A 25,741-nucleotide genomic window follows, 5' to 3' on the forward strand; every position below is an offset into this window, starting at 1 on the left:
ACAGTTTAATAATTAATATATCTTCCTCTGGCACTTGACCCCACCCCCACCCCCTGCACATATGGCTTATACATACATACATGCATATACACATAACACATACACACTCACACACACCAAGAAAGGAAGAAAGGAAGGGAGGGAATTACAGTGTCTGAATATAGTGGTATACACCTGCAATATAAGCATTTGGGGGACCAAGGCAGGAGTTTCTTAAATTCCATCCAGCTGCATCTACATAGGGAATTTGAGACCAAATTCAACTACATCGTGAGACCCTATCAAAATAAGAGCTAGTAGCAAAGATGATATCATGTTGTCATCAAAGTGTATATTCTTTTTCCTATATACACAAGAAGATTACATATCCAGCCTTTTTTTGCCTCAAATTAGGCCATTATAGCTGAGTTCTGACCTAAGGGATGTGGGCAGAAGTAATAATACCACTGCCAGACTTGGTCATAAACTCCCATGTCATCATCTCTATACTCTCTGCCTCTTCTCTGACAAACTTTTGATGTCACATGATGAAGATGACCCCCATCCCAAGGTGGTTGGAACCCCTGACCCTTAAGCCAGTTATTGGAGAAGAGACATTAAGGAATTCCGTTGAACTTACATCAATGACCTGTTTTAGGAAGCCACTAATAATGAGTGCTCCATGGCCTTACATTTCCTATATTCATTTCCTAAAACTCAGCAATATATACATCCTGACTAATACAAACGTCATATACACCAAGGATTTTCAGATTCTCCAATATTTCATTATTTTCTTTTCAGATTCTGAATTTGACTGATATATTTCTGGGTGTAGCTCCTCCCTACTGTCCGACCTCTGAATTATCTTCTGTGTTGGTTACTTTTGCTTTGATCTAACCATTGCCTAACAGAAACGAGAGAGGTTCACATTTTCAGGGGAAATTTCAGCCCACCAGGGTGAAGAAAGCCTGATGGCATTCACATTGACAGGAGTGTGTTACAGAATCTCCTTGCACCGTGACAGACCAGAAAACAGACTATGGCTAGCACAGGAGACAGGTACAATCGTTAAAGCCCATCTCTAATGATCTTCTGACAGCCAGTCTCCTCCACTCCTCCCCCAAAAGGTTTAATTTGTCAACCAGGTGTTGTAAATGGGAGTCTGTGGCGGTATTTCAGATTCGAACCATAGCATCCTCGAGTTTTAGGCTTTTTTGTGCTTTATTTGTCCCAGAGGGAAGTAAATCAAAGAGTTCATCAGAAAGTAGAGTACACATACTTTACGTTCTCACTGAAACAAGACCTGCAAAAGATGGAGATTTTATTACAACTTTATTTCCCCTCAGGGGCGAGTCTGAATTTTACTATCCTAATATTTACTTGTTATTATAGTGAAACTTTGGGTAAGCCATCAGGGGCTGAGTTGTTCTAGGCAAGTGTTTCGTCTAACTGGAGTTTATACATTTAGGTATTAAAATGCTATTTGCTTTAAGTGCTTTGGAAAACATTAAATATTAAATACGAAGCATAATAAATGAAGTACAGTGACATGCCATACTTCCCCTTGGTGAGTCAGGATTAATCTATGTCCCTTGAATGTACCATGCTCCCTGCAGGGACTCCCACTGTCCCTGCTGCCTGAAACAGTCTTTGCTTTGTTAAATCATTATCATCTTTTGGATGTCAACTCAAAGACTTGTTCCCTCAGGCTCAGCATTATACATTTCCTAAAAGTCGTCAAACTGTTCACATAAAACCAGTGAAATTTTGTGGTGAATATATTAGACCTAAATAAAGCTGTTGAAATAAAAAAAAAAGTCCTGGCAGACTGGGGGTATGGCTCAATGGGAGAGCATTGGGATAGCATGTGTGAGGCCATGAGTTCCATATCCCAGCATAAATAAGTAAATAAATAAATAAATAAATTCTGCCAAAGAGCTAATCCCTTCCTACATATGAAGCGTATGTAGCAGCTTCCTTCATAAGACAGGGGGAAATGGGGTGGAGGTATCATCACTATGAAGAAAACTCTACATTAGCTGAGTGACCAAGGTGAACTATCGTCATCATAAGGCATATTGTTGGTACCCAGGATAGGGTGAAAATGATATCTGACTCCTGTGGTCTTTCTCCTAAACATCCTTCCCTCAGTCCACCTATGAGAAAAAAATTGCAATAGAGGGTACTCTACAATAAAAGAGAGGAGACATAGATTCCCCCCACTCCTTAAATGTGGGTTTTAATAATGATTTCCTTCTTAACAGAGAGTAAAGAAAAAAACAAGGGTCAGAGACTTGCAAGAGAGAAAGATAGTGAACAATACCTAATGTATGAGTTCAAGGCCAACATCCTCAGTGACAAGTCACTTTGGTATCCTTATCACTGTGTGATGAGAAAGATACTTCTGTGCTTTTCTCTCCGACATTCAATGTCTGAGTTTCTATTGCTTTGAAGGGAAACCATGACCACAGCAACTCTTACAAAGGAAAACGTTTAATTGGAACTGGCTTACAGTTCAGAGGTTTAGTCTATTATCATCATGGCAGGAAGCATGTAGTTGTGCAGGTAGACATGGCGCTGGGGAGGTAGCTGACAGTTCTATATCTTGATCTGCAGGCAGCAGGAAGTGAATGCTAGACCAGGCTTGAGGATTTGAGACCTCAAAGCCCTCCCCCCAGTCACACTTCCTCCAAAAACACCACACCTACTTCAGCAAGGCCACACCTCCTAATAATGCCACTCCCTGTGAACCTATAGAAGCCATTTATTCAAACCACCACATCCAAAATACTAATCTAATCATGAAGAATTCCCATTGTAGCTTGGTTGGTAGAGTGCTTGCTTAGCAGGCATTAGGCCCTGGCTTCAGTCCCTGGCACTACATAAAACTGAGTGTGGTGGCATATGTCAGTGATCTCAGCACTTGGGAAGTGCAGGGAGGAAGCTCAGGAGTTCAAGGTAACCCAGAATAAGACCCTGTCTCAAAAAGAAAAAGAAGACAAGGTCACTCCTTATGGAAATTTACCTGCCTTGGTTTACTCAAAGTCTTTCATAATAGAAACACAGACTAGGTAAGTGGGATATAGATGAAGTATTAAAATTGATCCTGAATAGCAAGGCCAGAATCATGGGAATGTGGTCAGCTCACACACTGTCTCCACCAGTATTCATATTGTAGATAACGCATGTTCAAGTGGTGTGTGTGTGTGTGTGTTGCTTTTCCTGTTGTATTTATCATACTTTTTAGACAGTCTCTCTATGTAGCCCTGGCTGTGCTGAAACTTGATATGCAGACAAGGTTGGGCTTAAAGTTGAAACTTCAGAGCACAGGGATTATAGGTGTGCACCACCATGCCTAACTGTATTTAGTTTCCAATGCTATTAAAAGCCACACATCTACATGTTGAATGGCTGCACAATGATGCATGATGTTCCATGCCATAATTTACTGTCCTTCTCCAATTGTTGGACATCTGATTTGTTGCTAGTTTTTGACAATTACAAGTAATGTTGACAAACATCACTGATGGATCCCCTAGCCCAAATTTCTAGATGTAAAAGTATTATGTGAAATGTACACACATTGATTTTATAGGCTTTGGGGAATGTAGGAAATGTCTAGTCCCAGAAACAGGTTCTGTGACTCTGTCAGTCAGGGAATAATTACCAGGCCCTCCCCTGATCCAGATTTTGATCCTCTGTTCATTCATAAGGATTCTCCTGCTACCCACCTTTCTACTCAAAGTACAATTATTAGCTCCAGAAATCCCAGAGTGCTGTTATATCTCCTGGAGATGGATAGGCAACACAGCCTCTAGTAAAAAAAGATGAGAACCAGAGTTTGGTTGCCAGCACCCAACCAGCTGGCTTCTCAATGACCTGTCACTTCAGCTTTAAGGAATCTAATGACCTCTTCTTGTCCCCACTAGCACCCACATGCTCAGACACATGCACATACATGTACATGGATACACACATGAATACATAGGTACATAATAAAAATATTTTTAGGAAGAAGAAAAAATATTTGCATGTGTGTCTTTGTTACTTTTCTATTGTTGTGAAGAGATGCCATGACCAAGACAACTTATAAAGTATTTAATTGGGCTTGCTTACCTTTTCAGAAGATGAAAGATGGATGAAACCATGTTCCTGAAAACCTTTGAGCTCTTTAGAGAAGTGCTTCATGCATATGTGGTGACTTGAATGAGAAAGTCCATGACCATCTTGAGGGGAAGCATGTCAGCAGCCAGGCAGACTTGACTCTAGAGCAGTACCTGAGAGCTTATCTCTGATCCTCAAGGAGCAGGTAGAGAGAGGAAGGCTAGGCCTTGTGGACTTTTGAAACCTCAAATCCCATCCCCAGTGACATACCTCCTCCAAGGTTACACCTCCAAATCCTTCCCAAACAGTTCCAACTAGGGACCAAGCATTCAAATATATGAACCTATGCAGCTATTCTCATTGAAGTCTTCACACTGCGTGAAGCATTTCTCTAGAGAGCTCAAAGGTTTTTGGAGACAGGGTCTCACCCATCTTGGTATGTTTACTACTTTCCTCGTAGACACAGACCTGATCATAACTCTCTTGCATTTGGTTTGTATTACACATTCACTAAGCTATTGTTCTCTTGAAATTCCCTAAAATGGCTTTTGTTCTTTAGATCTCTGACCTTATAGATAACAGAAGCCCCAAACTGAGTGTTATTTTCTTATCCTTTGCGTAGAAGGAAAAGAGGAAAGACAGACAATCCAACTGTAAAATTTTATAGAGAACTAACCCAGGCCTGTTTAACCTGAACAAAAATGGGCCTTAGGGCTGGGCTCTGGTACAAAGTTGTTCAAGCAGGTCTGTCTTTCCAATGGGCCTGCTTCCACCTTCTTGTGTAAATAGATCCATATCTTCTGACCCTGGAGACATTGTTTTCCATGTGGATTGTGATCGACAGAATAATGCTATATGATCTAGGCAAACAAGAGGACAGATATTTTACCTTTCTACTTTCAGAAGGCACTAGAGCAGGTAGGTTCATAGACATAGAAAGGGTAATAGAGGTCACTGGGCTGGGAAAAGGAAAGGAGGAAGAGATTACCTAATGGACTCAGACCTTGTGTTTGAGGTGATGGAAGGGTTTGGAAACAGAGTGGCGATTATTGCACCACTCTGTAAATGTAATAACAGCACTGAGCTTTACACTTTAAGGTATTCAAATGAAAGGTTTTATGTTCTGTATTATTTTTGTTGCATATTATTGCACAACAATGAAAGGGGGGAAAGGAATAGGGATGAAGCATGGTAGAGCTGTGTGCTTGTATTTGATCCCCAGTATCACAAAAAGAGAGGGTCAGGGGAGATGAAAAGTCAGAATCAGAAAAGGGGTGTGAACAAGCACAGAGGCTGGAGCTGGACAACAGAACAAATGACCACAAGTCAAGAAGTGTAGGTGTGTATGGCTTCAGGAAACTGAGAAAGAAAGAAAGAAAGAAAGAAAGAAAGAAAGAAAGAAAGAAAGAAAGAAAGAAAGGAAGGAAGGAAGGAAGGAAGGAAGGAAGGAAGGAAGGAAGAAAGAAAGAAAGAAAGCCTGCTGAGACCTTGATCCTGGCCATCAAAGACTCAGTTCAGACTTCAGACTTCCAAAACTATAATGAACTTGTGAGCAGGGCTGAGGAGATGGCTCAGCAGTTAAGGGTACTCACTGCTCTTCCAGAGGAACTGAGGTCAGCTCCTAGCACCCACCTAGAGTGGCTCACAGATGCCAGTTCTAGGATAGTTGTGTTGTGCCCAAATATTGAAACCCAAAATCACCAAGAAACCTGGTCCCATGCAAAAGCAAAGAGTCTTTTATTGTCCAACACAGCAGGTGGGGCGAGAAGGACCCCAAAGGACCAAGGGGCAGGGAATTTATTTGGGGTAGAGCGAGGGGAGTGTCTGGGGTCCACAACAGCCTCAGGATTGGTATCTGTTATAGCAACAGCAAATGAACTAAGACAGGCCCTAGGAGCGATCAGGGTAGAATTTGCTGAATAGCTGAGATTGTCAGACAATGATGTCTATGAAAAGGTAAGGTCCAGAATAGATTCAGTTAATGGCATCCCTAAGGAAAAAAAAATCTCTCCTTAAAAAAGAAATCCTGCAGGGAGCTAGAGAGATGGCTCAGCAGTTAAGAGCACTGACTGCTCTTTCAGAGGACTTGGGTTCCATTCCCAGCACCCACATGACAGCTCACAACTGTCTGTAAACCCAAGATCTCACACAAGCATACATGCAGGCAAAACACCAATGCACATAAAATAAAAATAAATTTAAAAAGAGAAACCCTGCAAATTCATGCATATTTGATTGTATAATGAGAATGACACCAGCGGGACACAAACGGTAACGCATGTTGGGCCCACCTTCATATGTTTCCTGCCTCCTAACAAACATGCCCACAGCATGTGACACAACCTATTGGGAGCTTTGCTGAACCTCTGAGCCCTGGATCCGGGCCTGGTTACACTTGGCCTCCCTAGGACAGAATTTACATTTTCCTCCCTAAAGTGACTTGAATTGGAAATGTCCCCCATAGCCTCATGGGTTTGAACACTTGAGTCTGTGCGAGCCCTCTCATACTCTAGAGGAGGATTCTAAGTTGGTTATCCTGTTTGGGATAGTTGTGGAACCTTTAGGGGGTGGAGCCTGACAGGAGGAAGTATGTGACTGGGGGTGGGCTTTGAGGCTTTATGGTCTGGCCCTACTCCCTGTCTGCTATCTGCCTGGTGTCTTGCATCTCGGCTACCATGCCTTCCTATGATGGATTGTACCTCCAAACTGTACCTCAATAAACTATTCTTCTTCCCTTAACTTGCCTCTTGTTAGGTGTTTGATCACAATGGTGAAAAAAATCATTACTATAATCCTTAGACCTAATTAAGGAATGAAAGGGTTTCTATTGGTAATAGACTAGGCAGAGTGATAACATTCTCCAGAGGATCCCAAAATACTGAAAAACAGATGGTCCAGGGCACTAGCATCCTGAAAAGCGTCACTGTGTTAGTCCCTTTTCTCATCACTGTGACAGAGTTCCTCCACAGAAGCAACTGAAGAAAGAGAGGTTTGTGTTGGCTCATAGTTATGAGGGACAAAGAAAATGATTATCGTGATGGGGAGACTGTCATGGCAGGGGGCCTGGTTCCTGTCTGTGCTGGCAGGAGAGAGAGACAGCTGGTTATAGCACGTGGGCATCAGAAAGATCAAAAAGAGGTAGAGCTAGCCTACAACCTTCAAGGCCCTTAAAATTTGCCATTTTTTTCTTTATTTACCTTAGCCATGAACCAATGAGGATAGGCTCCCTCACCCACCAGGTAATCCGTGTGTTCAAAAGGTTCCATAGCTTCAAACCAGCACCAATGGTGAGGGGCCAAGTGTTCCCACCTGAGAGTCTGTGCGAGCCCTGTCATACTCTAGAGGAGTAGGACAGTTTCAGGCCCAGAGGACTTCAGAACTTTCCTCTTTGACCCCAACATCAACATCAAGATCTTCTGTTCCTAGATAGATTGGGGGAGGGGGGTGACTCCCTACCACCACAGGCCCACTGGTGCCTGAAAGCCCACAGGAGTCTCCCAGTTGTGTTCCAAAGCAGCATTTTGTCTCCTTACCCATAAAGTCACTGTCAATCAAGTCACATATAGGTGTGAGGGCTGTTCCCAGAGCTCCACTCCAGGAGCCACAAGCCTCCTACAAGCTAGGCACTGAGCAGGCAGGACAGTTCCACCAGCAGGACAGTGTCACAGCTGCAGGACCTGCCTCCGTTTTCCCAGAGGCCTGAACAGGACCACAGTGGCCTATGGTGGAGGCAGTCCCAACAACCTCAGGGATATTTTTTGTCAAGTAGAAATAGACTCCAACAAGGAAATGGAAATTAGGTGGGAGTGACCATTCCAGGGTATGATTCAGACTCCACCAATCACTTCTTCCCACATGGGACCCTATCCTCGTTGGTTCATGGCTAAGGTAAATAAAGTAAAAAGTGGCAAATTCACCTGCCCTTTCCTTCTCTCCAGAAGCATCACACCCTACATAGGATGGATCACTAAACACTAAGCCAAAGTTAAGTTTGTCAAAACAAAACCAAGTAAGAAATGAAAATAAGTAGGACAGTCTCTCATTGTCAGTTAATACAATGCTGCTTCACATAAGGATCTCATTTCTAGTGACAGGAGGAATGTATGTTTGCTGTCAATACCTGGGAGTGTAAGAAAAGTATGAAGGCAGCAACAAAAGCCACCTGCTTTCCTGTTGTCACAGATAAGCCGTCTTTCGGAACCCTACCTTTGCTAACTTTGGAAACCATTTTATTACTAAGAGCCCCCAAAAGGTATCTAAAATACAGATGATTTGCAAAACAGATCCCAAAGGTACTCAACTTCAGGTTTATTTTTCAATCAGTTACTGTCAAAGCCATGGTTCTGGCAGCCTGGACCTGGAAAGCAACAGGGATGTTCCAGCCAGGCCTGGGGCCTTGAAGGCCCTTTTGTTATGACTGCAATTTCCCCTTTAGCGTATTGAAACTGCTGGTGTGTGTGTAGATAGTCAAGAGGGTGGGATGAGCTGTCCAGATGAAATGGAAGGTCCAAGGGATGAAGGTAAAATGGAAGGTCCAAGGGGTGGAGATGAAATGGAAGGTCCAAGGGGTGAGGGCACCAAAGGAATGCAGGAGAAACCAAGGACTCTGGTGGGTGATTAGTTGGCTGTCACTTTAACCCAGTCACTTTTCATGCTCAGATCTGAATTCATATGAAAATTCTCAAAGGGTCCAAGTCTACCATTCAACACACATCTCCACACCAGTATTGTTCTGACGCTCCCGACACTGTCCTTTTTACTTTTTATTTTAAAAAAATGTTTTTGTGTGAGCATGTATATATTTGTGTCAGGGGGGAAGGGTCAAAGGATAATGCTGGTGTCAGTCCCAGCCTGATGGCTTGTTCACTGCTGCATACACCGGGCTAGCTGGCCCTTGAGCCTCTGGGAATTGTCATGTCACTGCCATTTCTCACCATAGTCACACTTGGATTCCTGATGCGCTGTTGTGATGGACTTTACTGAACTCAGGTCCTCATGCTTGCACAGTAAGTACTTTACCCACTGAACCATCTCTCCATCCCCCTGCCAGTGGATGGGTTTCCAATTTCCATTACGGAAATGCTACTCATTTTCCCATGGAAAGCTGTAGAGAAGGCCAGCCTTTCCCAAAAAAGCAATTGAGAATGTCTTGTTGGTAGGTTGCCTACACATTTCGTATCGTGTGTCTAGAACCATGGGAAGAGGCGGCAGAATTCTGTCCACCCATTGGACTAGTGCCCTAGAATCATGGCCATCTTAGTTTTTGGAAATAATTTGAGGAAAATATGGGGAGCTTCACTTCACTAACTTACCATCATCCCCAGTAGCCCACCTACCGTGATGGCCACCTTCAAGCAGGTCTGTTGTATAGGCATCTCTGTCTCTATCCACTGATAACAAAGCTGCAATTTAGAGAAATGAATCGTTTCCCCAAGGACATAGAGCTAGTGAGTGGCTCAGCCAGGATTTATATTCCAGCCTGTCTGACTCGGCATGTGTGCCCTTCACCAGGTACAAAGCATCTTCCTGTGGTGTGCTGGGATTATGAGGAGGCTCAAGTGTTTCCGGCATGTGTTTCCAGATTTTCAAAATAAAATATAGGTCAGTCTAATTTTTTCAGTCATTCATATTTGAACATGACAATATGTTAGCCCTCTCGTAATCATATTAGACTCATTTTCTTTCTAAACAGTTCTTATCAAACCATTAAGCCAAATACGCTGGCACATGTCTTCAATCCCAGCAGTGGGGAGATGTAGGCAGGAGAATTAGAAAGATTGAATCCTGCCTGGGATACACAAGACCCTGTTTTAAAGACAAAGATAAATAAATAAAAACAACAATGGAGCTGAGCATGGGGGCTCATGTCTGTAGCCCCTGCTACAATTCAAGAGTCAGAGGCAGGGCTGAGGATATAGCTCAGTTGGTAGAGAGCTTGCCTAGCATTCATGAAGCCTCAGGTTCAATCTCTAGCACCCACATAGGAGCTCCCAACCACCTGTAACTCCAGTTCTAGATGATATAATGCCCTCTTGCTGGCCTCCAAGAGTACCAGGCATGCAAGTGGTACATGGACAAACCCACAGGCAAAACACCCACACATGAAGAAGTTGGAAGAGGATGAGGGAAGAAGAAGGAGAAAAAGGAGAAAAAGGAGGAAATAGAAGAGGAGGAAGAGGAAGAAGGAGGAGCATGAGAATCACTGCAAGTTCAAGGAGAGCCAAATCTACATTGTCTAGGACACCAGGACTGCATAGCAAAACCTTGTCTCAAAGTATCAATAGTAATAATAACTAATAATAATAATTTTACTTTTTCTGGTTCACACTGTGGCTGTATATACCCCCAAACAATAAGAACTAAGGATCACAGCTCAAAAGATGACTGAGTGATTAAGGGTGCTTGCTGCCCTTGCAGAGAACTAGAGTTCAGTTCCCAGCACTCAAGTTAGGCTGACCATGCACACCACCAGTCATGCCTTTTTATATAGGTGCTGGGAATCCAAGTTAGGCTGACCACACACACCAGCCCTCATGGCTTTTTACATAGGTTTCGGGCATCTAAGTTAGGCTGATCATGTACACCACCACTCATGGCTTCTTGGTGCCAGGAATCCAAGCTCAACTTCTCACACTTTTACAGCAAACACCTTACTGACAGAGCCATCTCCCCAGCCCAATAATTTATTAATAAAAAAGATCAATAGGGACTGAGAGTTCAGTTCCCAGCACCGACACTAGGTGTAACTCAATCTCCAGGGGAATCTGGTACACCTGGCCTCCGTGGGAACCTGCACTCATGTGCACATATCCATACAAAAATGCAAACACACACATACTTTAAAATAATAAAAGTAAATAGTTTAAAACCTCAATCGATAATTCAGAAGATACAAAAGTGTATACTCCCCATTGCAATCACTGGGCTTCCTGGATTTGAGCTACAATTGTCCTCACTTTCTTGTAGCCCATAGTCTTGCTGGCATTTTATAATTCAAACCAAACAGAAGTATGTAAGTAGTTTACTCTCCCTGTGACTTAGTCCATTCAGCTCAGCAAACATGGAGTTGGTCTCTGCTTATGCAACACTTCTTGGAAGCCTTTCTGCCCCCTCATGCCTGGGTGAGGCAACCCTCTTGCATGTTCTGAGCATCTATATAGTAACCCCATAGTTCATAATGCTTATCAAGCAGAGCAGAAATCAACTTTTGGATCTTCCTTTGAGGCTTGGGATGAGCACAGTATCTAGCAAGTTAAAAAAAAATGCTGAATTCATGTATACTTTCTGAATAATTGCATGTATGGTTTGAATCTAATGTACATTCCCACAGACTTGAGGGCACGGTTGGAAGACTGTGATGCTATTTTGAGTGCTTCAGCAGTGGGACTAGGCTAGTGGGAAAAAATCACCCTCATTCTCCACAATGTGAGGATCCCACCACCACAGACAGAGCCTCACCAGTGTCTTCCTTCCCTCCAAGAAAGACCCAAACTTCTGAAACCAACAACCAAAGCAAATCCCCCAGCCATAATCTGCCTCTGCCAGATGTCTGGTCATAACAACAAGAAAAGGAATGAATATGGTAACATAAGCCAAGTTATGTTACCAACCAGACCCTGGGGACACACTGTTAAACACAGCACTCTCTCTTCAGACAACCCAGAAGAGGGAACCACTTCTATTGACTCGCAGTGTAGGTTCACTTGACAAAACAATCAGTATTCCTTATCTGGCTGCCCTGGTCTTTCTTGTATTGTTACTGATTCTTTCCAGTCTCCATTTACAGCCAAGTGGGGCCTATGATTCTTATTAACCCATGTTTGCCGAAGTGTCAAAAGCTGGTGATATTTTGCAAATTTTCTTGTTTCTGGAGTGGTGTGGAGTGCTGTGCAACTCTCCAACACCAATGATTTAGAGTGCTGCAAAACATTAGCTGGTAAAGCCTGGAAAAATGGCTCTGTGGGAGAGAGTACTTGCCACACAAGTATGAAAACCTGAGTTTGGATTGCCAGAACCCATGTAAAAGGCCGGGGAATGGTGGGGGGGCAGGTGGTCTCATGCACTTGTAACCCCAGTGTCGGAGCAGGCAGAGACAGGAAAATGATTGCAGCCTGCTGGTCATGAGCACTTAGCTCCAGGTTCACAAGAGACACTGTCTCAAAGGAATGAAGCACACAGGTAGAGCAGGACACCTGACATCCTGCTCTAACTTCCTTGTGTGGACAGAAGGGCACACTGTAACAGACACATACACACAGAGACTCTGAGTGAATGTAACAAAGTCAACATATTTACTGTTGAAAGCATTTCATCTATTCTTAAAAGTTCCTGTTATGATAAATCTTTCCGCCAAAAGCTGCCTGAGCCCCACTGCCACATGTGTGCTTTACGCCAGCCACCCGCCTGAGTTAGGGCCCAAATGAATACACAGAAACTTGTATTAGGTACAATGCTGCTTGGCCAATGACTAGGATTCTCATCTGCTACCTCAGTCTTAATTATCATAAATCTATATATTTTATAAGACTTATCGGACACCTTATTGGCTTCCCTCCTTGCCAGTGGCTCACATCCCGCCGCTGGAGGAGGAAGGGGACAAGGGGGAACTTCCTGTTTCTCCTTGCTCAAATATGAGTTTCCTTACTATGTCAATTCCGGCCTGGATCACCACTTCTCTACTACATTTCCCAGAATCCTCTTTGACTCCTAGTCCTGTCTAACTTGCTGTTTCATTAGATAAACAGAACTTTATTAAACAATCAATAAGATAAACATACACAGAAGTACTTCCCCCATCAAGTTCCAAAAAAAAATAAGCCAGGTATAGTGGCACACACCTTTAATCTCCACACTGAGGAGGCAGAGGCAGGTAGATCTCTGGGAGTTTGAAGCTAGCCTGGTCTCCATAGTGAGTTCCTCGACAGCCGGGACTACATAGAGATACAGTCTTGGAGGCGGGACTTGAGGAAACCACTTTCAAAAAGTTACATTCAGTTTACAAATAAAATGTATCAAATCTTACTCAGAGATAAGAGAGGCCTTGAACTGCGGAAGCAATTAGTTATTAAGTAGGGGACTCAGGAGTCAGCTGAATCCCAATCCGTCTTCTTGGGGAGGTCAGCAAGCTCTGAGTCACTGCCCTGCTAGACCCTCGGCCTCTCGGGACTCAGCAGATGAATGCCAGTGTCTAGCAGAGGAACACAACAGTCACTAAATTGCCTGCACATCCTCAGGGCTTGGAATTACTGACATTGTATCAACCCTTTGTGTACAAAGTATCTTCAAACTTGAAGGTTTCTTAACTATAACAGTAAAATACTTAAGTAAAATGGCACCTCTGAGAATGCAATGGCTGTGGAAAAGCCAGATCATCAGAGTGGCATTGTTCTCATACAATAAATAACAAAGTGGACAAGGAATGTGGTTCACTGATAGAGCTTCTGTCTGCCTGGAAGGGGACATCCCATGCCCAGCACTTGGGGGGGGGGATGCTTTTTCAAAGATAAAATTGAGTTTAAAAGTCCATACACTCTGAATAGAGGAGCAAAATAATCAAATACAATAGGTAAAACATAATTGAATTCTTATTTAAAGAGGAAAAAGTTAAGTTAAAAATATGACTGATGTTGCTGATATTTAAATAGAATGACCTCTTGAATAGTACCTAAATATTAACTTTCTCAGAGGTGATGCTCATTCTAAGGACACAGAAGAATGTTCCTATTTATAGAGAGTATATACTAAGTCTCAACATATTCACAAGTATTTAGGGGAAAACTTGTATGTGTGTGAGAGAGAGAGAGAGAGAGAGAGAGTTTGGGGTGTGTGTATGTGTATGAGCTTGTGTGTGTGTGTGTGTGTGTGTGTGTGTGTGTGTGTGTGTGTATGAGTCTGGAGTATATGTATGGTATATGTATGTGTATGAGTTTAGGGTGTATGTGTATGTATGTATGAGTTTGGCATGTGTATATAAGTTTGGCATATTGTGTGAGTTTGGTGTGTGTGTATGTGTATGAGTTTGGGTGTTTGTGTGTGAGTTTGGTGTGTGTATAAGTTTGGGGTGTGTGCATGTATATGTGTGTGCATGTGTGTGTTGTTGGTGTGTGTATCAGTTTAATGTGTGTGTATACACACAGTGAGTGGGAGAAAGAAAGTAGAGCAAATACACAATTTCTTGTTTGCTGACATTTCAAATTTCCAAGAGTGCATTATAGTGTTACTGGTTTCTTTTGTTTATTTACTATATAACTAAAGAACAAAATATAAGATAAAAATCTGAGGTGGTGGCAAGCTACTGTGGGAAAGCCTGCAACCACCGCTTCCTGGCTCAAAAAGACTGCACACCTCTCAGCTCTGAATCTTCTCTGTGTCACTTTCATCCCCAATGAAAACCTGGCCTCTTGGACCAAAGTGCTCCTCTCAATTGGCCAGCAGATCAGTGACAGAATTCCCATAAAATTCCCCCTTTTTGTCTAATTATGAAGGAAAGATTCTAACTCTAACATAGTAAAACTTTATATAATAAGAATTATTATCAAGTATTGTCTAAATAGAAAGGAAAAATAGTAACCTCAACAAAATGAAGCTACATACAAGAACAATTATCAAGTAAGAAATGCATTCTCAATTCCAGTCCATAAGTAATAGGCAAAGTTATAGAAATTATTCCATTAGTTGTTCTCCCCTGAAGAATCCAAAATTTTGTATCTAATATGTCTTTTTGCTAGGATTCGGAAGAACTGTAACTGTCTAGTCTTCAACCCCATCAAAGACCAGAAAGAAGTATTATTACCTGAGTAAGCAGGAAGTGCAAGCAAGTGATTTCCAAAAAAATGTGAGAAATGATAGTAACAGCTGACTGCCTGGACAGTCACCCAAGGTTCTTCTGCAATGTTCGGGCATCCATCTTTGGCCTACAGGCCTAGAATATCTGACAGACTTTTTTCAAAAGCAAGAAATTTTGAAGGACTGTCCTACCCTGTCTTGGCAAAACTTAGTAGTTGCCTTTCTTTGTATCCTGCTTGTACACTTTGGACAGTGTACTGTCAGAAGTTGAGGAGGTTCTGCCAAGCAGCCAGGCAGAATTGGCCTGAGAGGAGGGGCTATGTTACAAGCACCTTGATTTTCCTGCCCACTGCCAAGGACTTCGTAACAGCAGCTGCAATGTTCCAACTCCCAAGTGGGTCTCCAGGCGAGCAGAGCTCAAGTGGAGCTGAGCTGCCTGCATTGGCAGCCTGGAAAGGGTTTTGGAAAATCCCTGAATGCAGGAAAGCAGACCAAATGGGCTGGCAGAAGGGTGTTCACCCTCTACCAGACTGCAGTGGCTGGACCCATTTCGACTGCAGAGCACTCACTAAGCCCGGATGCGCTTTCGAGTGTTTAGCAGTGCCCCACATTGCACACCAGATGTTTGTAGCACAAGTAATAAAATCCCAGAGACAGATATTGGGGTTTAAAACTGAAGATCAGAGAAGCAAAGCGGCCAGCCACTAGAGAGTTCTCATCTCTACCAATGCTCAGTCCAAAGGGGCGAGCCTGTCCTCACAAGGCATCCACCATCCTCAGACTGCTCCCGACTGCACTGCTCCTCAGACTCACTCAGAATGCCCTCAGCTCCTGTCTTTTCCTACCTTATATTCCTCTGTAGTGTTGGGATTAAAGGAGTGGATCGAAGTGCTGAGATTGAAGGGACCAGCTCCCCATTTCAGCAGCCATAACAGCCTAGCATGTGCTTGCCTGACCTTGCCTTGGTCACTAGGAGGTCAGATGCCTGCCTTGTGGCAAGGAACCAATCAGAAGTTAGCTGGTAGTGCTATGCTTTACTGCTCTGGGTGTGCTTTACGGACAAGTGCACAGCAATGATGTGCAGAGCATAGCAATCACCCTGGGAGGGCCTATGGGCCATAACAACCAGTTGACCAATCAACACAGGGTAAATCCTCCAAGCCTGGAGGCACACCAATCCTGAGCCTGTGTGTATCCCTAGACACTCCCCTTATGCTGCCCTATAAGATCTTTATGTCGTGGCTTCGGCGCCATCTTTCCTAGCATCAGCCATGGTGGATGGATGGAAGTCCCGAGCTAACATGGGGTTAGCTCGTTAAACAACTACAATAAAGCCTCTTGCTGTTTGCACCAAGATTTCGCCTCTGCCCAGTGATTGGGGTCCTTGAAGTCCTGGACTGAGATCCTGGGGGCCTGAGCCTCGAGGGGTCTTTCAAGATCACCTTGTGTGAGCTCTATTTCTCTTTTAGACTGGATCGATTTCATGTAGCTCAGGGTGGTCTTGAACTAATAGAGATCCCTTTACCTCTGTCTCCAGAATGCTGGGATTAAAGGTGTGTATTTACCACCACTGCTAACTAATGTGGCTGCTAGGACTAAAGAGGTGTGTGTCACCACTGCCTGTCCTCTACAGCTAACTAGTATGACTAGCTTTGCACTCTGATCTTCAGGCAAGCTTTATTTGTTATATCATAAACAACATACCATCACAGATGTTACTGTGTTACGACAAATCTTTCAGCCAAAAGCCGCAGAGTCCCACCGCCATGTGTGCGCTTTATGCCAGCCGCCTGCCCAAGTTAGGCCCAAATGAATACACAGAAACTTGTATTAGGTTCAAAGCTGCTTGGCCAATGACTAGGATTCCTCATCTGTTAGCTCAGTCTTAATTATCATAAATCTATATATTTTATAAGACTTATCTTATCAGACACCTTATTGGTGTCCCTCCTTGCTGGTGGATCACATTGTGCTGCTGGAGGAGCAAGGGGAAAAAGGGACCCTTCCTGTTTCTCCTTCGCTTAAATATGAGTCCCTTGCTATGTCACTTCCTTCCCGGATCACCACTTCTCTACTACATTTCCCAGAATCCTCTTGGACTCCTAGTCCCGTCTAACTTGCTGTCTCATTGGCCAAACAGTATTTTATTTAACAATCAATAAGATAAACATACACAGAAGTACTTTCCCCTGGGGAAAATACTGATTTCTTTTATGTTTATTTATTATAAAACTAAAGAACTTTAGTTTTTATTAAAAAACTAAAGAACAAAATATAAGATTAAAAATCTAATGTGGGTCGCAAGCTACTTTGGAAAATCCCTCCTGCCGCTGCTTCCTGGCTTTGAAAGGCCATGCACCTTCTGCTCCACCTCTTCTCTCCATCACCTCCATACACAATGAAAACCCTGCCTCCTGGACCAAAATGTTCCTCTCAATTGGCTAGTGGACCAGTGACAGAATTCTGGTAACATTAAAGCCCTGGAATGATAGCTGGGCATGGTGGCACATGCTGTGACTTAAGGAAGGTGGAGCCTTTGAGAGCCCCAGACCCTTTCTTTCCTGTTTCGGGTAGGTATAACTCAGGAGCCTAGGGTTTTGGAGTTTTATTATATTGGGTTGGGAGTTTGAGGGAAAGAAGACAGAGCTGCCAACAGCAGAAACCAACTCCAGAAAGTGAGGTACCACTGAGCAGAAGCTAAGGCAGAGAGAGGGCTGGCTCATGCAGCTGGCACCTTCCAGTTTCCTTCATGCTCCCTTTTATACTTTCCAGGAAGGCATACTCATTTAAGGGAAGGCAGAGAACAACCCAAACCTCCCTCCTGGTGTTCCCTGCCTCCAGCAAGGTCAGAGCCAAGGACATTTCCACCTTCCAGCTAAGGACAAGAGTCAAAAACAGCCCATGTTTGGGGATGCTACCCTAAAACTGCTTAACCAATGTCTGCCCTTAGCACTCCAAGAGCTAAAACAGGAAGATTGCCATGAGATTGAGGCCAACATGGGTGACCTAGTGAGTTGTAGGCCAACCTGGATTATAGAGTAAGACACTGGCTCACATAAACAAAATTCAAATAGAAATCAACCAATCAACAGCAAAACCCCTATGCATTGCCTGGGATACCCCAGGAATGAAGTTATATTCCTAGCATTGAAAACAAACAAAAACCTTAAGCAAATACCAAAAACAATTTTTTTTTTTGGTTTTTTGAGACAGGGTTTCTCTGTGTAGCTTTGGAGCCTATCCTGGCACTCGCTCTGGAGACCAGGCTGGCCTCGAACTCACAGAGATCCGCCTGCCCCTGCCTCCCGAGTTCTAGGATTAAAGGCATGCGCCACAAACACCCAGCCCAAAAATAATTTTTAAAGAGCCAAGTGAATATAGCTGAAAGAAAAACACTCTTCCTATCATGTGAGGCCTTGGTTCAATCTGCAGCACCACAAAAGATTCTTGACTTTCTCTCCAGCTAGAAATTTGACACTTAAACTCATTTATTCACCATCTTAAGAAGAAATTCTAAAAGCTTGAGGGTATATTAAAAATTATATCTTGTCAACACTGTTTTTCTGAGTTTTTCGTCAATGTTTTGCCTCCTAGCCTTCCCTCAAGGGTCTCTCACTGGAGCTGTCTCACCATTGGCTCAGCCTGAATCTCAGTCTTAACTTGTGTTTGTCTTCATTTGTTCCTTCATATTCATCATGTACATAGAGCCCCTATGTCTTCCTTGCTGCCGTTATTTTCCTGAAGATTTGTCTCCTTCCATGAAGTAATTTAGTTCTCTAATTTGCCTTGCCTTCACTGACTTATTACCTCCACATCTTTTTCATTATCCCTGTCACATCCTCTCCCTGGTAAGGAAGAAAATACATACACAAAGCCAGACGTGGTGGCATGTGCCCCAGCACTCCACAAGCAAAGACAGGAGAATCGAGAGATCGGGACCAGTCAGGACTAAAACAGCAAGTTCCAAAGAAAGCTGAGCCACCTGGTGGGTACAACGTCCTGGATTTGATTCTCAGGACTGCAAAATAAATAAACAACATGGATTTTTAAAGGTTTCCTTTTATTTAAAACAGAGTCTCTCTATGTAACCCTGTTTGGCCTAGACCTAGCTATATAGACCAGCTAGTCTCAAACTCATGGATTCCTGCCTCTGAGTTTGAAGCATGTGGTTTTATGTGTATGTGTGTGGGTATGACTATGTGAGGGCAGATGCTCTTGGCGACCAGAAGAGGGAGTAAGGTACCCTGGAACTGCAGTTATGGATGGTTATGAGCTGCCAGACTTGGACGAAGACTTGTGTCCTCTGCAACAGCTCTTAATTGCTGAGCCTTCTCTCCAGCCTTTTTTTTTTTTTCCCATTTAAACACTTTTGAAACAGAGAGACTCAAACACAGAGAGAAGACTGAAGGACTTCTATTCTATAATGCAATAGTGAGAATGTGGTTCAGTGGTGGAGAGCTTCCTAGGTATCATTCCCAGCAGGGTCAGACAATGCTTTGTGCACACCTCAGTCTGGCCATGTTTAGGAACTTCTGTGGTGGTATAGAGCTCTGCGAGCAGAAAGCTGCAGGCATAACCTGGGCACACAATACACCCTGTACCGCCCCCACCCCCCTTCCTCATCTTCTCTCTGGCAGCCCCTGCTGGTGCAGCTGACCTGGAAATGACTGCTTCCCTCCTCCCCCACCTTCCTTGTCCCATACTTAACCACTTCCAGGTCCTCTGTCATTTCACCTTTTGTCTGGTTCAAAAAGCCCTTGAATGATAATCCTCATTTATTTCCCCGAACTTTTGATCTCTGCCAGCATCCTTTTACCTCTGGTCTTTGGCAATCTGCCTCAGCTTGTTTTATCTGCCCTTGGTCACACTGAAATATTTGCCAAGGGACAAGTGGAGTGACTAGTTTTCACTAATTCTTGGCCATAGCTGGGTTACTTTCCTCCTTTATTTACAAATCTCCCTCTGGGGCCAGTGAGATGGCTCAGCCAGTAAAGGCGCTTGCAGCAGAAGCCCAATGACCTAAGTTCAATTCCTAGAACTCATGTAAAGGTATGAGAGGAGAGGAATGGCTCTATCCAACTGTCCTTCCACTGCTGTACACGAAGCTCATTCCCTTGGCTGACACTGCAGCCCCTTCAGTACTGAGCCACACAGACATCGCCTCTTTCATGGCCATTTGCTTTCTCATTTCAGACATAAGTCAGTCATTTCCTGTTCAACTCGATGGGGTGCAATTGTGAAATTAAGAGATCCCCATTATTATTCTCCCATTTGAAGGTATGTCAGGAATTCTCCATCTCTTCATCTAACAATGTACCTTTTCTAGGAAATCTAAATTTCCCAGCGTGTCTTTTGGGATCAGAGTCAAGATTTTGTCATTTAAATTCTCCTCACAAAATTCCTGTTGTAGAATATTTTTCAGATGACAAAATATCCTTTCTAAATGGTCAGTGACCTGTTTTCATCAAATCAGCCAACAACTTGCATTTCATCCAATGAGTTTCCCTTTTTTATCTTAGTGAAAATTAATAATAATAACAACAATAATAACAGTAACACCTGAAGCCTTGGCACATCTCAATAAATATTATTTTTCCTTCTTTTCTCCCATCTCCTGGCAACCTAACTATCCTCTGCATTTCACTGTTTTATAGTTTATTATTTTGTCTCTAGTCTGTGACTATGACTCATTAGAAAAATATTGTCCCCTGCTCCTTTCTGCATTCATAAGAATCTGTCACTTATCCAATCAACAGGCACCTGGAGCAGGGACTGGAAGGAAATGAAAGAATTTGTGTGTCAAACATCATAGAAAAACATAACTTTATTTAGTGCATTACAAGAGCACATGAACAAGGACAGTAGCAGAAGAATCCATCCAACCATGGACAGTGATTTTTTTTTTTTAAGTGGGGAACACCTCTCTTTTTGGTTGGGGTCCTGGAATGCATTGCTTGCCATGCAATTGAGGGCAGCGCTGATTGTTAATGTTTGACTCCCTGAGGGTAGGTTTGCAGGACAGAAGCTCTGAGGTACCTACCTAAGATGCTGGTTTTCCTACAGGAAAAATGTACTTTGAATTATATACTTTGGAATGGTTAGTTTTATCTTTCAACTGAAAGAAAAGGTAGAAAGAGACAGAGGGGAAGAAAACGCACAGCCAGATCAAACAGATTACGCTGGATCTGTAAGTGTCAAGTGCACACTCCTCCCTCCCTACTGATGAGACCAGAAATCAGATACCTCAGGCAAGGTCTCAGAGTCGGAGGGAAACCTGGCTTTCTGCCTTCAGACTTAGGCCCCTTTCCACCATCCTAACCAAAAGAGCAACTGCTCTGATCCTTAAGATCATATCTTCAATATCAACTTACTGAGTGCCTGAAGCAAGCCAGAGGCTATAGACTATTTCCCCTCCCGCTGAACAGTTCTTTCCTCGTGGTCTGTGATAGCGCTGGTCCCTTAGAAGCAAGCAATTCTGATTTTTATAATTAACTTTTAATTCATTTCTAAGGGACTCCAGGGGCTCGTGATCCAAAACTGTTGCCATAGGACTTAAACGCGGTTGTTCTGGTTTTGTTTTGATTTTGAAACAACCAACGGACAATTAAGATTAAAGGATATATATACATAAGGCTTCTAAGATTCCCAGAATTAGAGTGACTTTAAACTCAGACCAAGTCAGCAGATGATAATCAGGTCAAGTCTGCTAGCATCAATGGAATGGCCACAGCCATCAAAGCCTGCTGTCCAACACAACATGGGGAGGCCTTGGTAACCCTGGTCCCCTTAAACTTAACATTGTCGTGGATGGCATGGCCATAGGAAGCTATGAGACAGAATAGTAAGTACCAGAAGAAGGGGTGTCGGCTCAATAGTAAAGTACTTGCCTAGCATGACCAAGACCCTGGGTTTGATCCTTAGCCCTGCAAAATAAAGAAATTAAAATGGGATTAGTATCATCAGTCCAGGATTCCAGACTTCACTTCTCTGCCAGGAGCTGACTTGAGCCTGTCTAGAATAAAGGAGAGCCAGGCTGCTAGTGGTGACGCCTTTAACCCCAGCACTGGCGTGACAGAAGCAGGCAATCACTGCATTTGAGTCCAGCCTGGTCTACAAATGAATTCCAGGACAGCTAGGGCTACTCAGAGAAACCATGTTTCTAAAACTAGAGAGAGAGAGAGAGAGAGAGAGAGAGAGAGAGAGAGAGAGAGAGAGAGAGAGCTGAGGAATGTGGCCCCAGCAGGGATCCAGGAAGAGGGGATAACATGAACTTGTGGAGGACAGGGGAAACCCAACAGCATCCTCTCCATTTTGGACAGGAAAATTTGAGTTGAGGTGAATCTTAAACACTGGCCCCAAAATTAGTAATATAATAATAGACAAATAGGACATTGAGCAAACCCAAATCTTATATGCTTCAAAGGAGGCTACACCCCAAAAAAATGTAAAGATGGTTCACAAAAAGGGAAAAATATTTGAAAATCATATATCCCATGTAAGTACAGGACACATGAAAGAACTCTTTTTTTTTATTTAAAGTTTATTTTTAGAACAATCTTCTTTTACATATCAATCTCAGTTCCCTCTCCTTCCTGTCCTCCCCCTGCCCCCACCATTTCCCCATCCCACCCCCCACATCCACTCCTCAGAGAGGATGAGGCCTCCCATGGGGAATCATCAAAGTCTGTCACATCATTTGGATCCTAAACAGTCTCAGCTGAGAGGTAGCTAAGATTCAAAGGCAGAAATGCTGGAATTTGAGGGTGAACACTCTAGCCTAAGACTCTATTTATTCATCAATAAAATGGTGGTGCATTCTGTATACATAAAGGAACTCTTAAAACTCAAATCTAAGAAGACAATGAATGATAGTTTCAAAATAGGCAGAGGGAGAAATGCCACAGCAATTAAGACCACTAGCTGCTCTTCCTGAAGACCAAGGTTCAATTCCCAGCTCCCCTGTGACAGCTAACAACCATCTGTAAGTCTAGTCCAGTGAGTTTGACACCCTCTTCGGGCCTCCATGGGCATGTATTCAAGTGGCACACAGACATACATGCAGGCAAAACACTAATACACACAAAATAAGACCTTGAAAAAAATTTAAATATCATTTCTCCAAAGAAGATGCACAAATGGCCAATAGGCTCATGACAGAGCTTAGCATCATTAGTTAGCAGAAGAATGCAAATTAAAGCCACAGCAAGGCCCACTTCACTCCTACTAAAGGCTAGAATAAAAACCACAGACCATAACAAGTGCTGGTGAGGTGTTAAAGAATTTAGAGTCTTTTACAGGTGTTGGTGGGAATACATCACAGTGCAGCCTCTTCAAGACAAGGGTTTGGCAGCACCTTAAACACTTAGCCACAGGGCTGGCTTGTGTGTGTGTGTGTGTGTGTGTGTGTGTGTGTGTGTGTGTGTATGGGGGGGGGGGTGTCAAGGCATCTGTTGCCAAGCTTGTTGACCTGAGTTTGATCCCTGAGATCCACATAGTAGGAGAAAAATAATTCCTACAAGGTGTCCTCTGACCTCCATTTGCATACTGTGATACATACACACTAAAATATAATTTCAAAATGTTTAATTAAACATAGCATTGCTATACAGATATGATTGTCTACTCTTAGAGATGTACCCAAAGCACATGAGAATGAAACCTATACCCCACAGAAACTAAGGGACCAGGGCTCACAGAGACAGTGTTTACAAAGCCAGACTGTGGAAATAACACAAATGCTTCTCAACTGATGGATGAACAAAACATTATCCAGGCATCAAAAGGAGTAAAGAACTGACCCCCAGGACATGTGGATGAACCTGGGAAAAGGTAGGTGCCATGAAAGAATCATATTGTCTCATATTGTGATTGCTTTTATAGGATTGGGCAAATGTTAGGGGACAGAAAGTAGGTGAGTAGTTGCCAGGGGCTGAAGGGGAACAGAATGAGGAGTGACTGGTGATGGGCATGGTTTCTCTCAGGGGTGACAAAAATGTCCTGGAATCAGACAGTGTTGACAATTGTACAACTTTGTGAGTTTACTAAAAACACTGAATTGTAAACTTTAGAAGGATAGATTTTACTATGTGGTATGTTTAAAACAAAAATCGTAAAGTGTGTGTGTGTGTGTGTGTGTGTGTGTGTGTGTGTGTGTGTGTGTGTAGTATGTGTGGTGCATGCATGTATATATACATGTTTGCTTATATATGCACATATAAAGGTCAGAGGTCTACTCTGGATTACAGGGTCTCTCATGAACTTGCCACTCACTGTTTTGGCTAGGCTGGGTGGTCAGTGAACCCCCAAGGTCTGCCTATCTCCACATTCCAACCTACACAACAATCTCAAAATGCCTTCTAAGAGCTGTTGTGCATGTCGACATAAAGCAGGTCACCACCCTTCAAGAACAGCAATTATGGGATGGATAGCCACTAAGTTCATGCGCCAGCCTTGGAGGTAACCTGGGAACTCCATGCTCCGAGAGCATCCTCGGGAGATCTACTGGCTTGGGTTAGGTGTCTTTGAACCTGGCTGGAATCTTGACAAATAGAGATGGCAGATTTGACTTTAAAATTGTTAACAGATTTTGGATCAAGAGGCATGGGGAAAGCAACTACACTTTTGAGTGGGTTATGCAGCAGTTTGGACATTCTGGAAAAACACTGCGCTGACTATACTCCAAGGGCTTCCCTCCTCCACACCAGTGGAGAGCAACCGTCAGCATCACAGAGACAGCCAGATTCCGACTTAGGTGAAATTACTCAGCACCGACAATGAACCATATTGATTAATAAACAGGATTGTAAAATGATTTTGCAGATGAGTAAGAAAGAATGTCAGAGCTAGTCAGGAGGAAAAGAATGCTTCAAGTTAGCCTCAAGCATAACATCTGCAAGTGCAGTCTGGGGGAAGAAAGCTGGTCCAGAGATGAGACACAGGTAGGGGGAACCTTGGAGGAGGTGCGTGGGGAAGATTAGATGCCGACACAGTGGAAAGTCTGGGATGAGACTGAAAGAGACCTAAAACTGTCTCCAGTTCTGGGTAAGATTCATTATCTGTGGGCTTTTTAAAATGAGCTCAATGGCTGGTGAGATGGGTCAGCAGGTGAAGGCACTTGGTACCAAGCCTCAAGACCCACCTGGTGAAAAGAGACAACCAACACCCACAGTTATTCTCTCACCTCCACATGTGACATTAGTGTACAAAACACATGTGTAAACACACACACACACACACACACACACACACATAAAAACAAATTTAAAATCAGGCTCAGCACCCTAGCAGAGATGTCCAACCCTCAGCCCTCAGGCCACATGTGACCCAGGAGAGTTCATAAAATCACAATGTCATACAAAATAAATGTATGCTCTCACAATCCACAGGCTGCAGGCTAGACACCCCTGGATTTAATATGTGCCCCAGGACAGCTCTTCTTATTCTCATGTGACCAAAAGGCTGCACACCCCTGCTGTACCCTCCAGACATGTAGAAGCAACAATTGAGCTAGAATTCCAAGCAACAGATAGACATGCTACAGTATCACCTCCTGGCACCCTATGCCTGCCTCTCCTCATCTTTGCCTAGGACACCTGAAGAAACACAGAAAGAGCTGCTGTACAGGACTATCCTCTAAGCCAAACTACCACCATTTCTAGGCATCCCATCCTGCTGGGCCTGCTGTAAAAGATCATTACACCTGGGTCTGGGAACTGTTTACCTTCCCTCAGAGAAAGGGATCAAGAGAGTCATGGAACCCACACTGCATATGGAGCCACCCCTCCTAACCAGCTGTATACATTCCTGCCCTAGTTAACATGGTCTTGGTGGAAGGGCCTGGGACTATGTGATATGTGGAGGGTACATATGG

Source organism: Cricetulus griseus, chromosome 3, assembly GCF_003668045.3.
Source record: "Cricetulus griseus strain 17A/GY chromosome 3, alternate assembly CriGri-PICRH-1.0, whole genome shotgun sequence".
Lineage (NCBI taxonomy): Eukaryota > Metazoa > Chordata > Mammalia > Rodentia > Cricetidae > Cricetulus > Cricetulus griseus.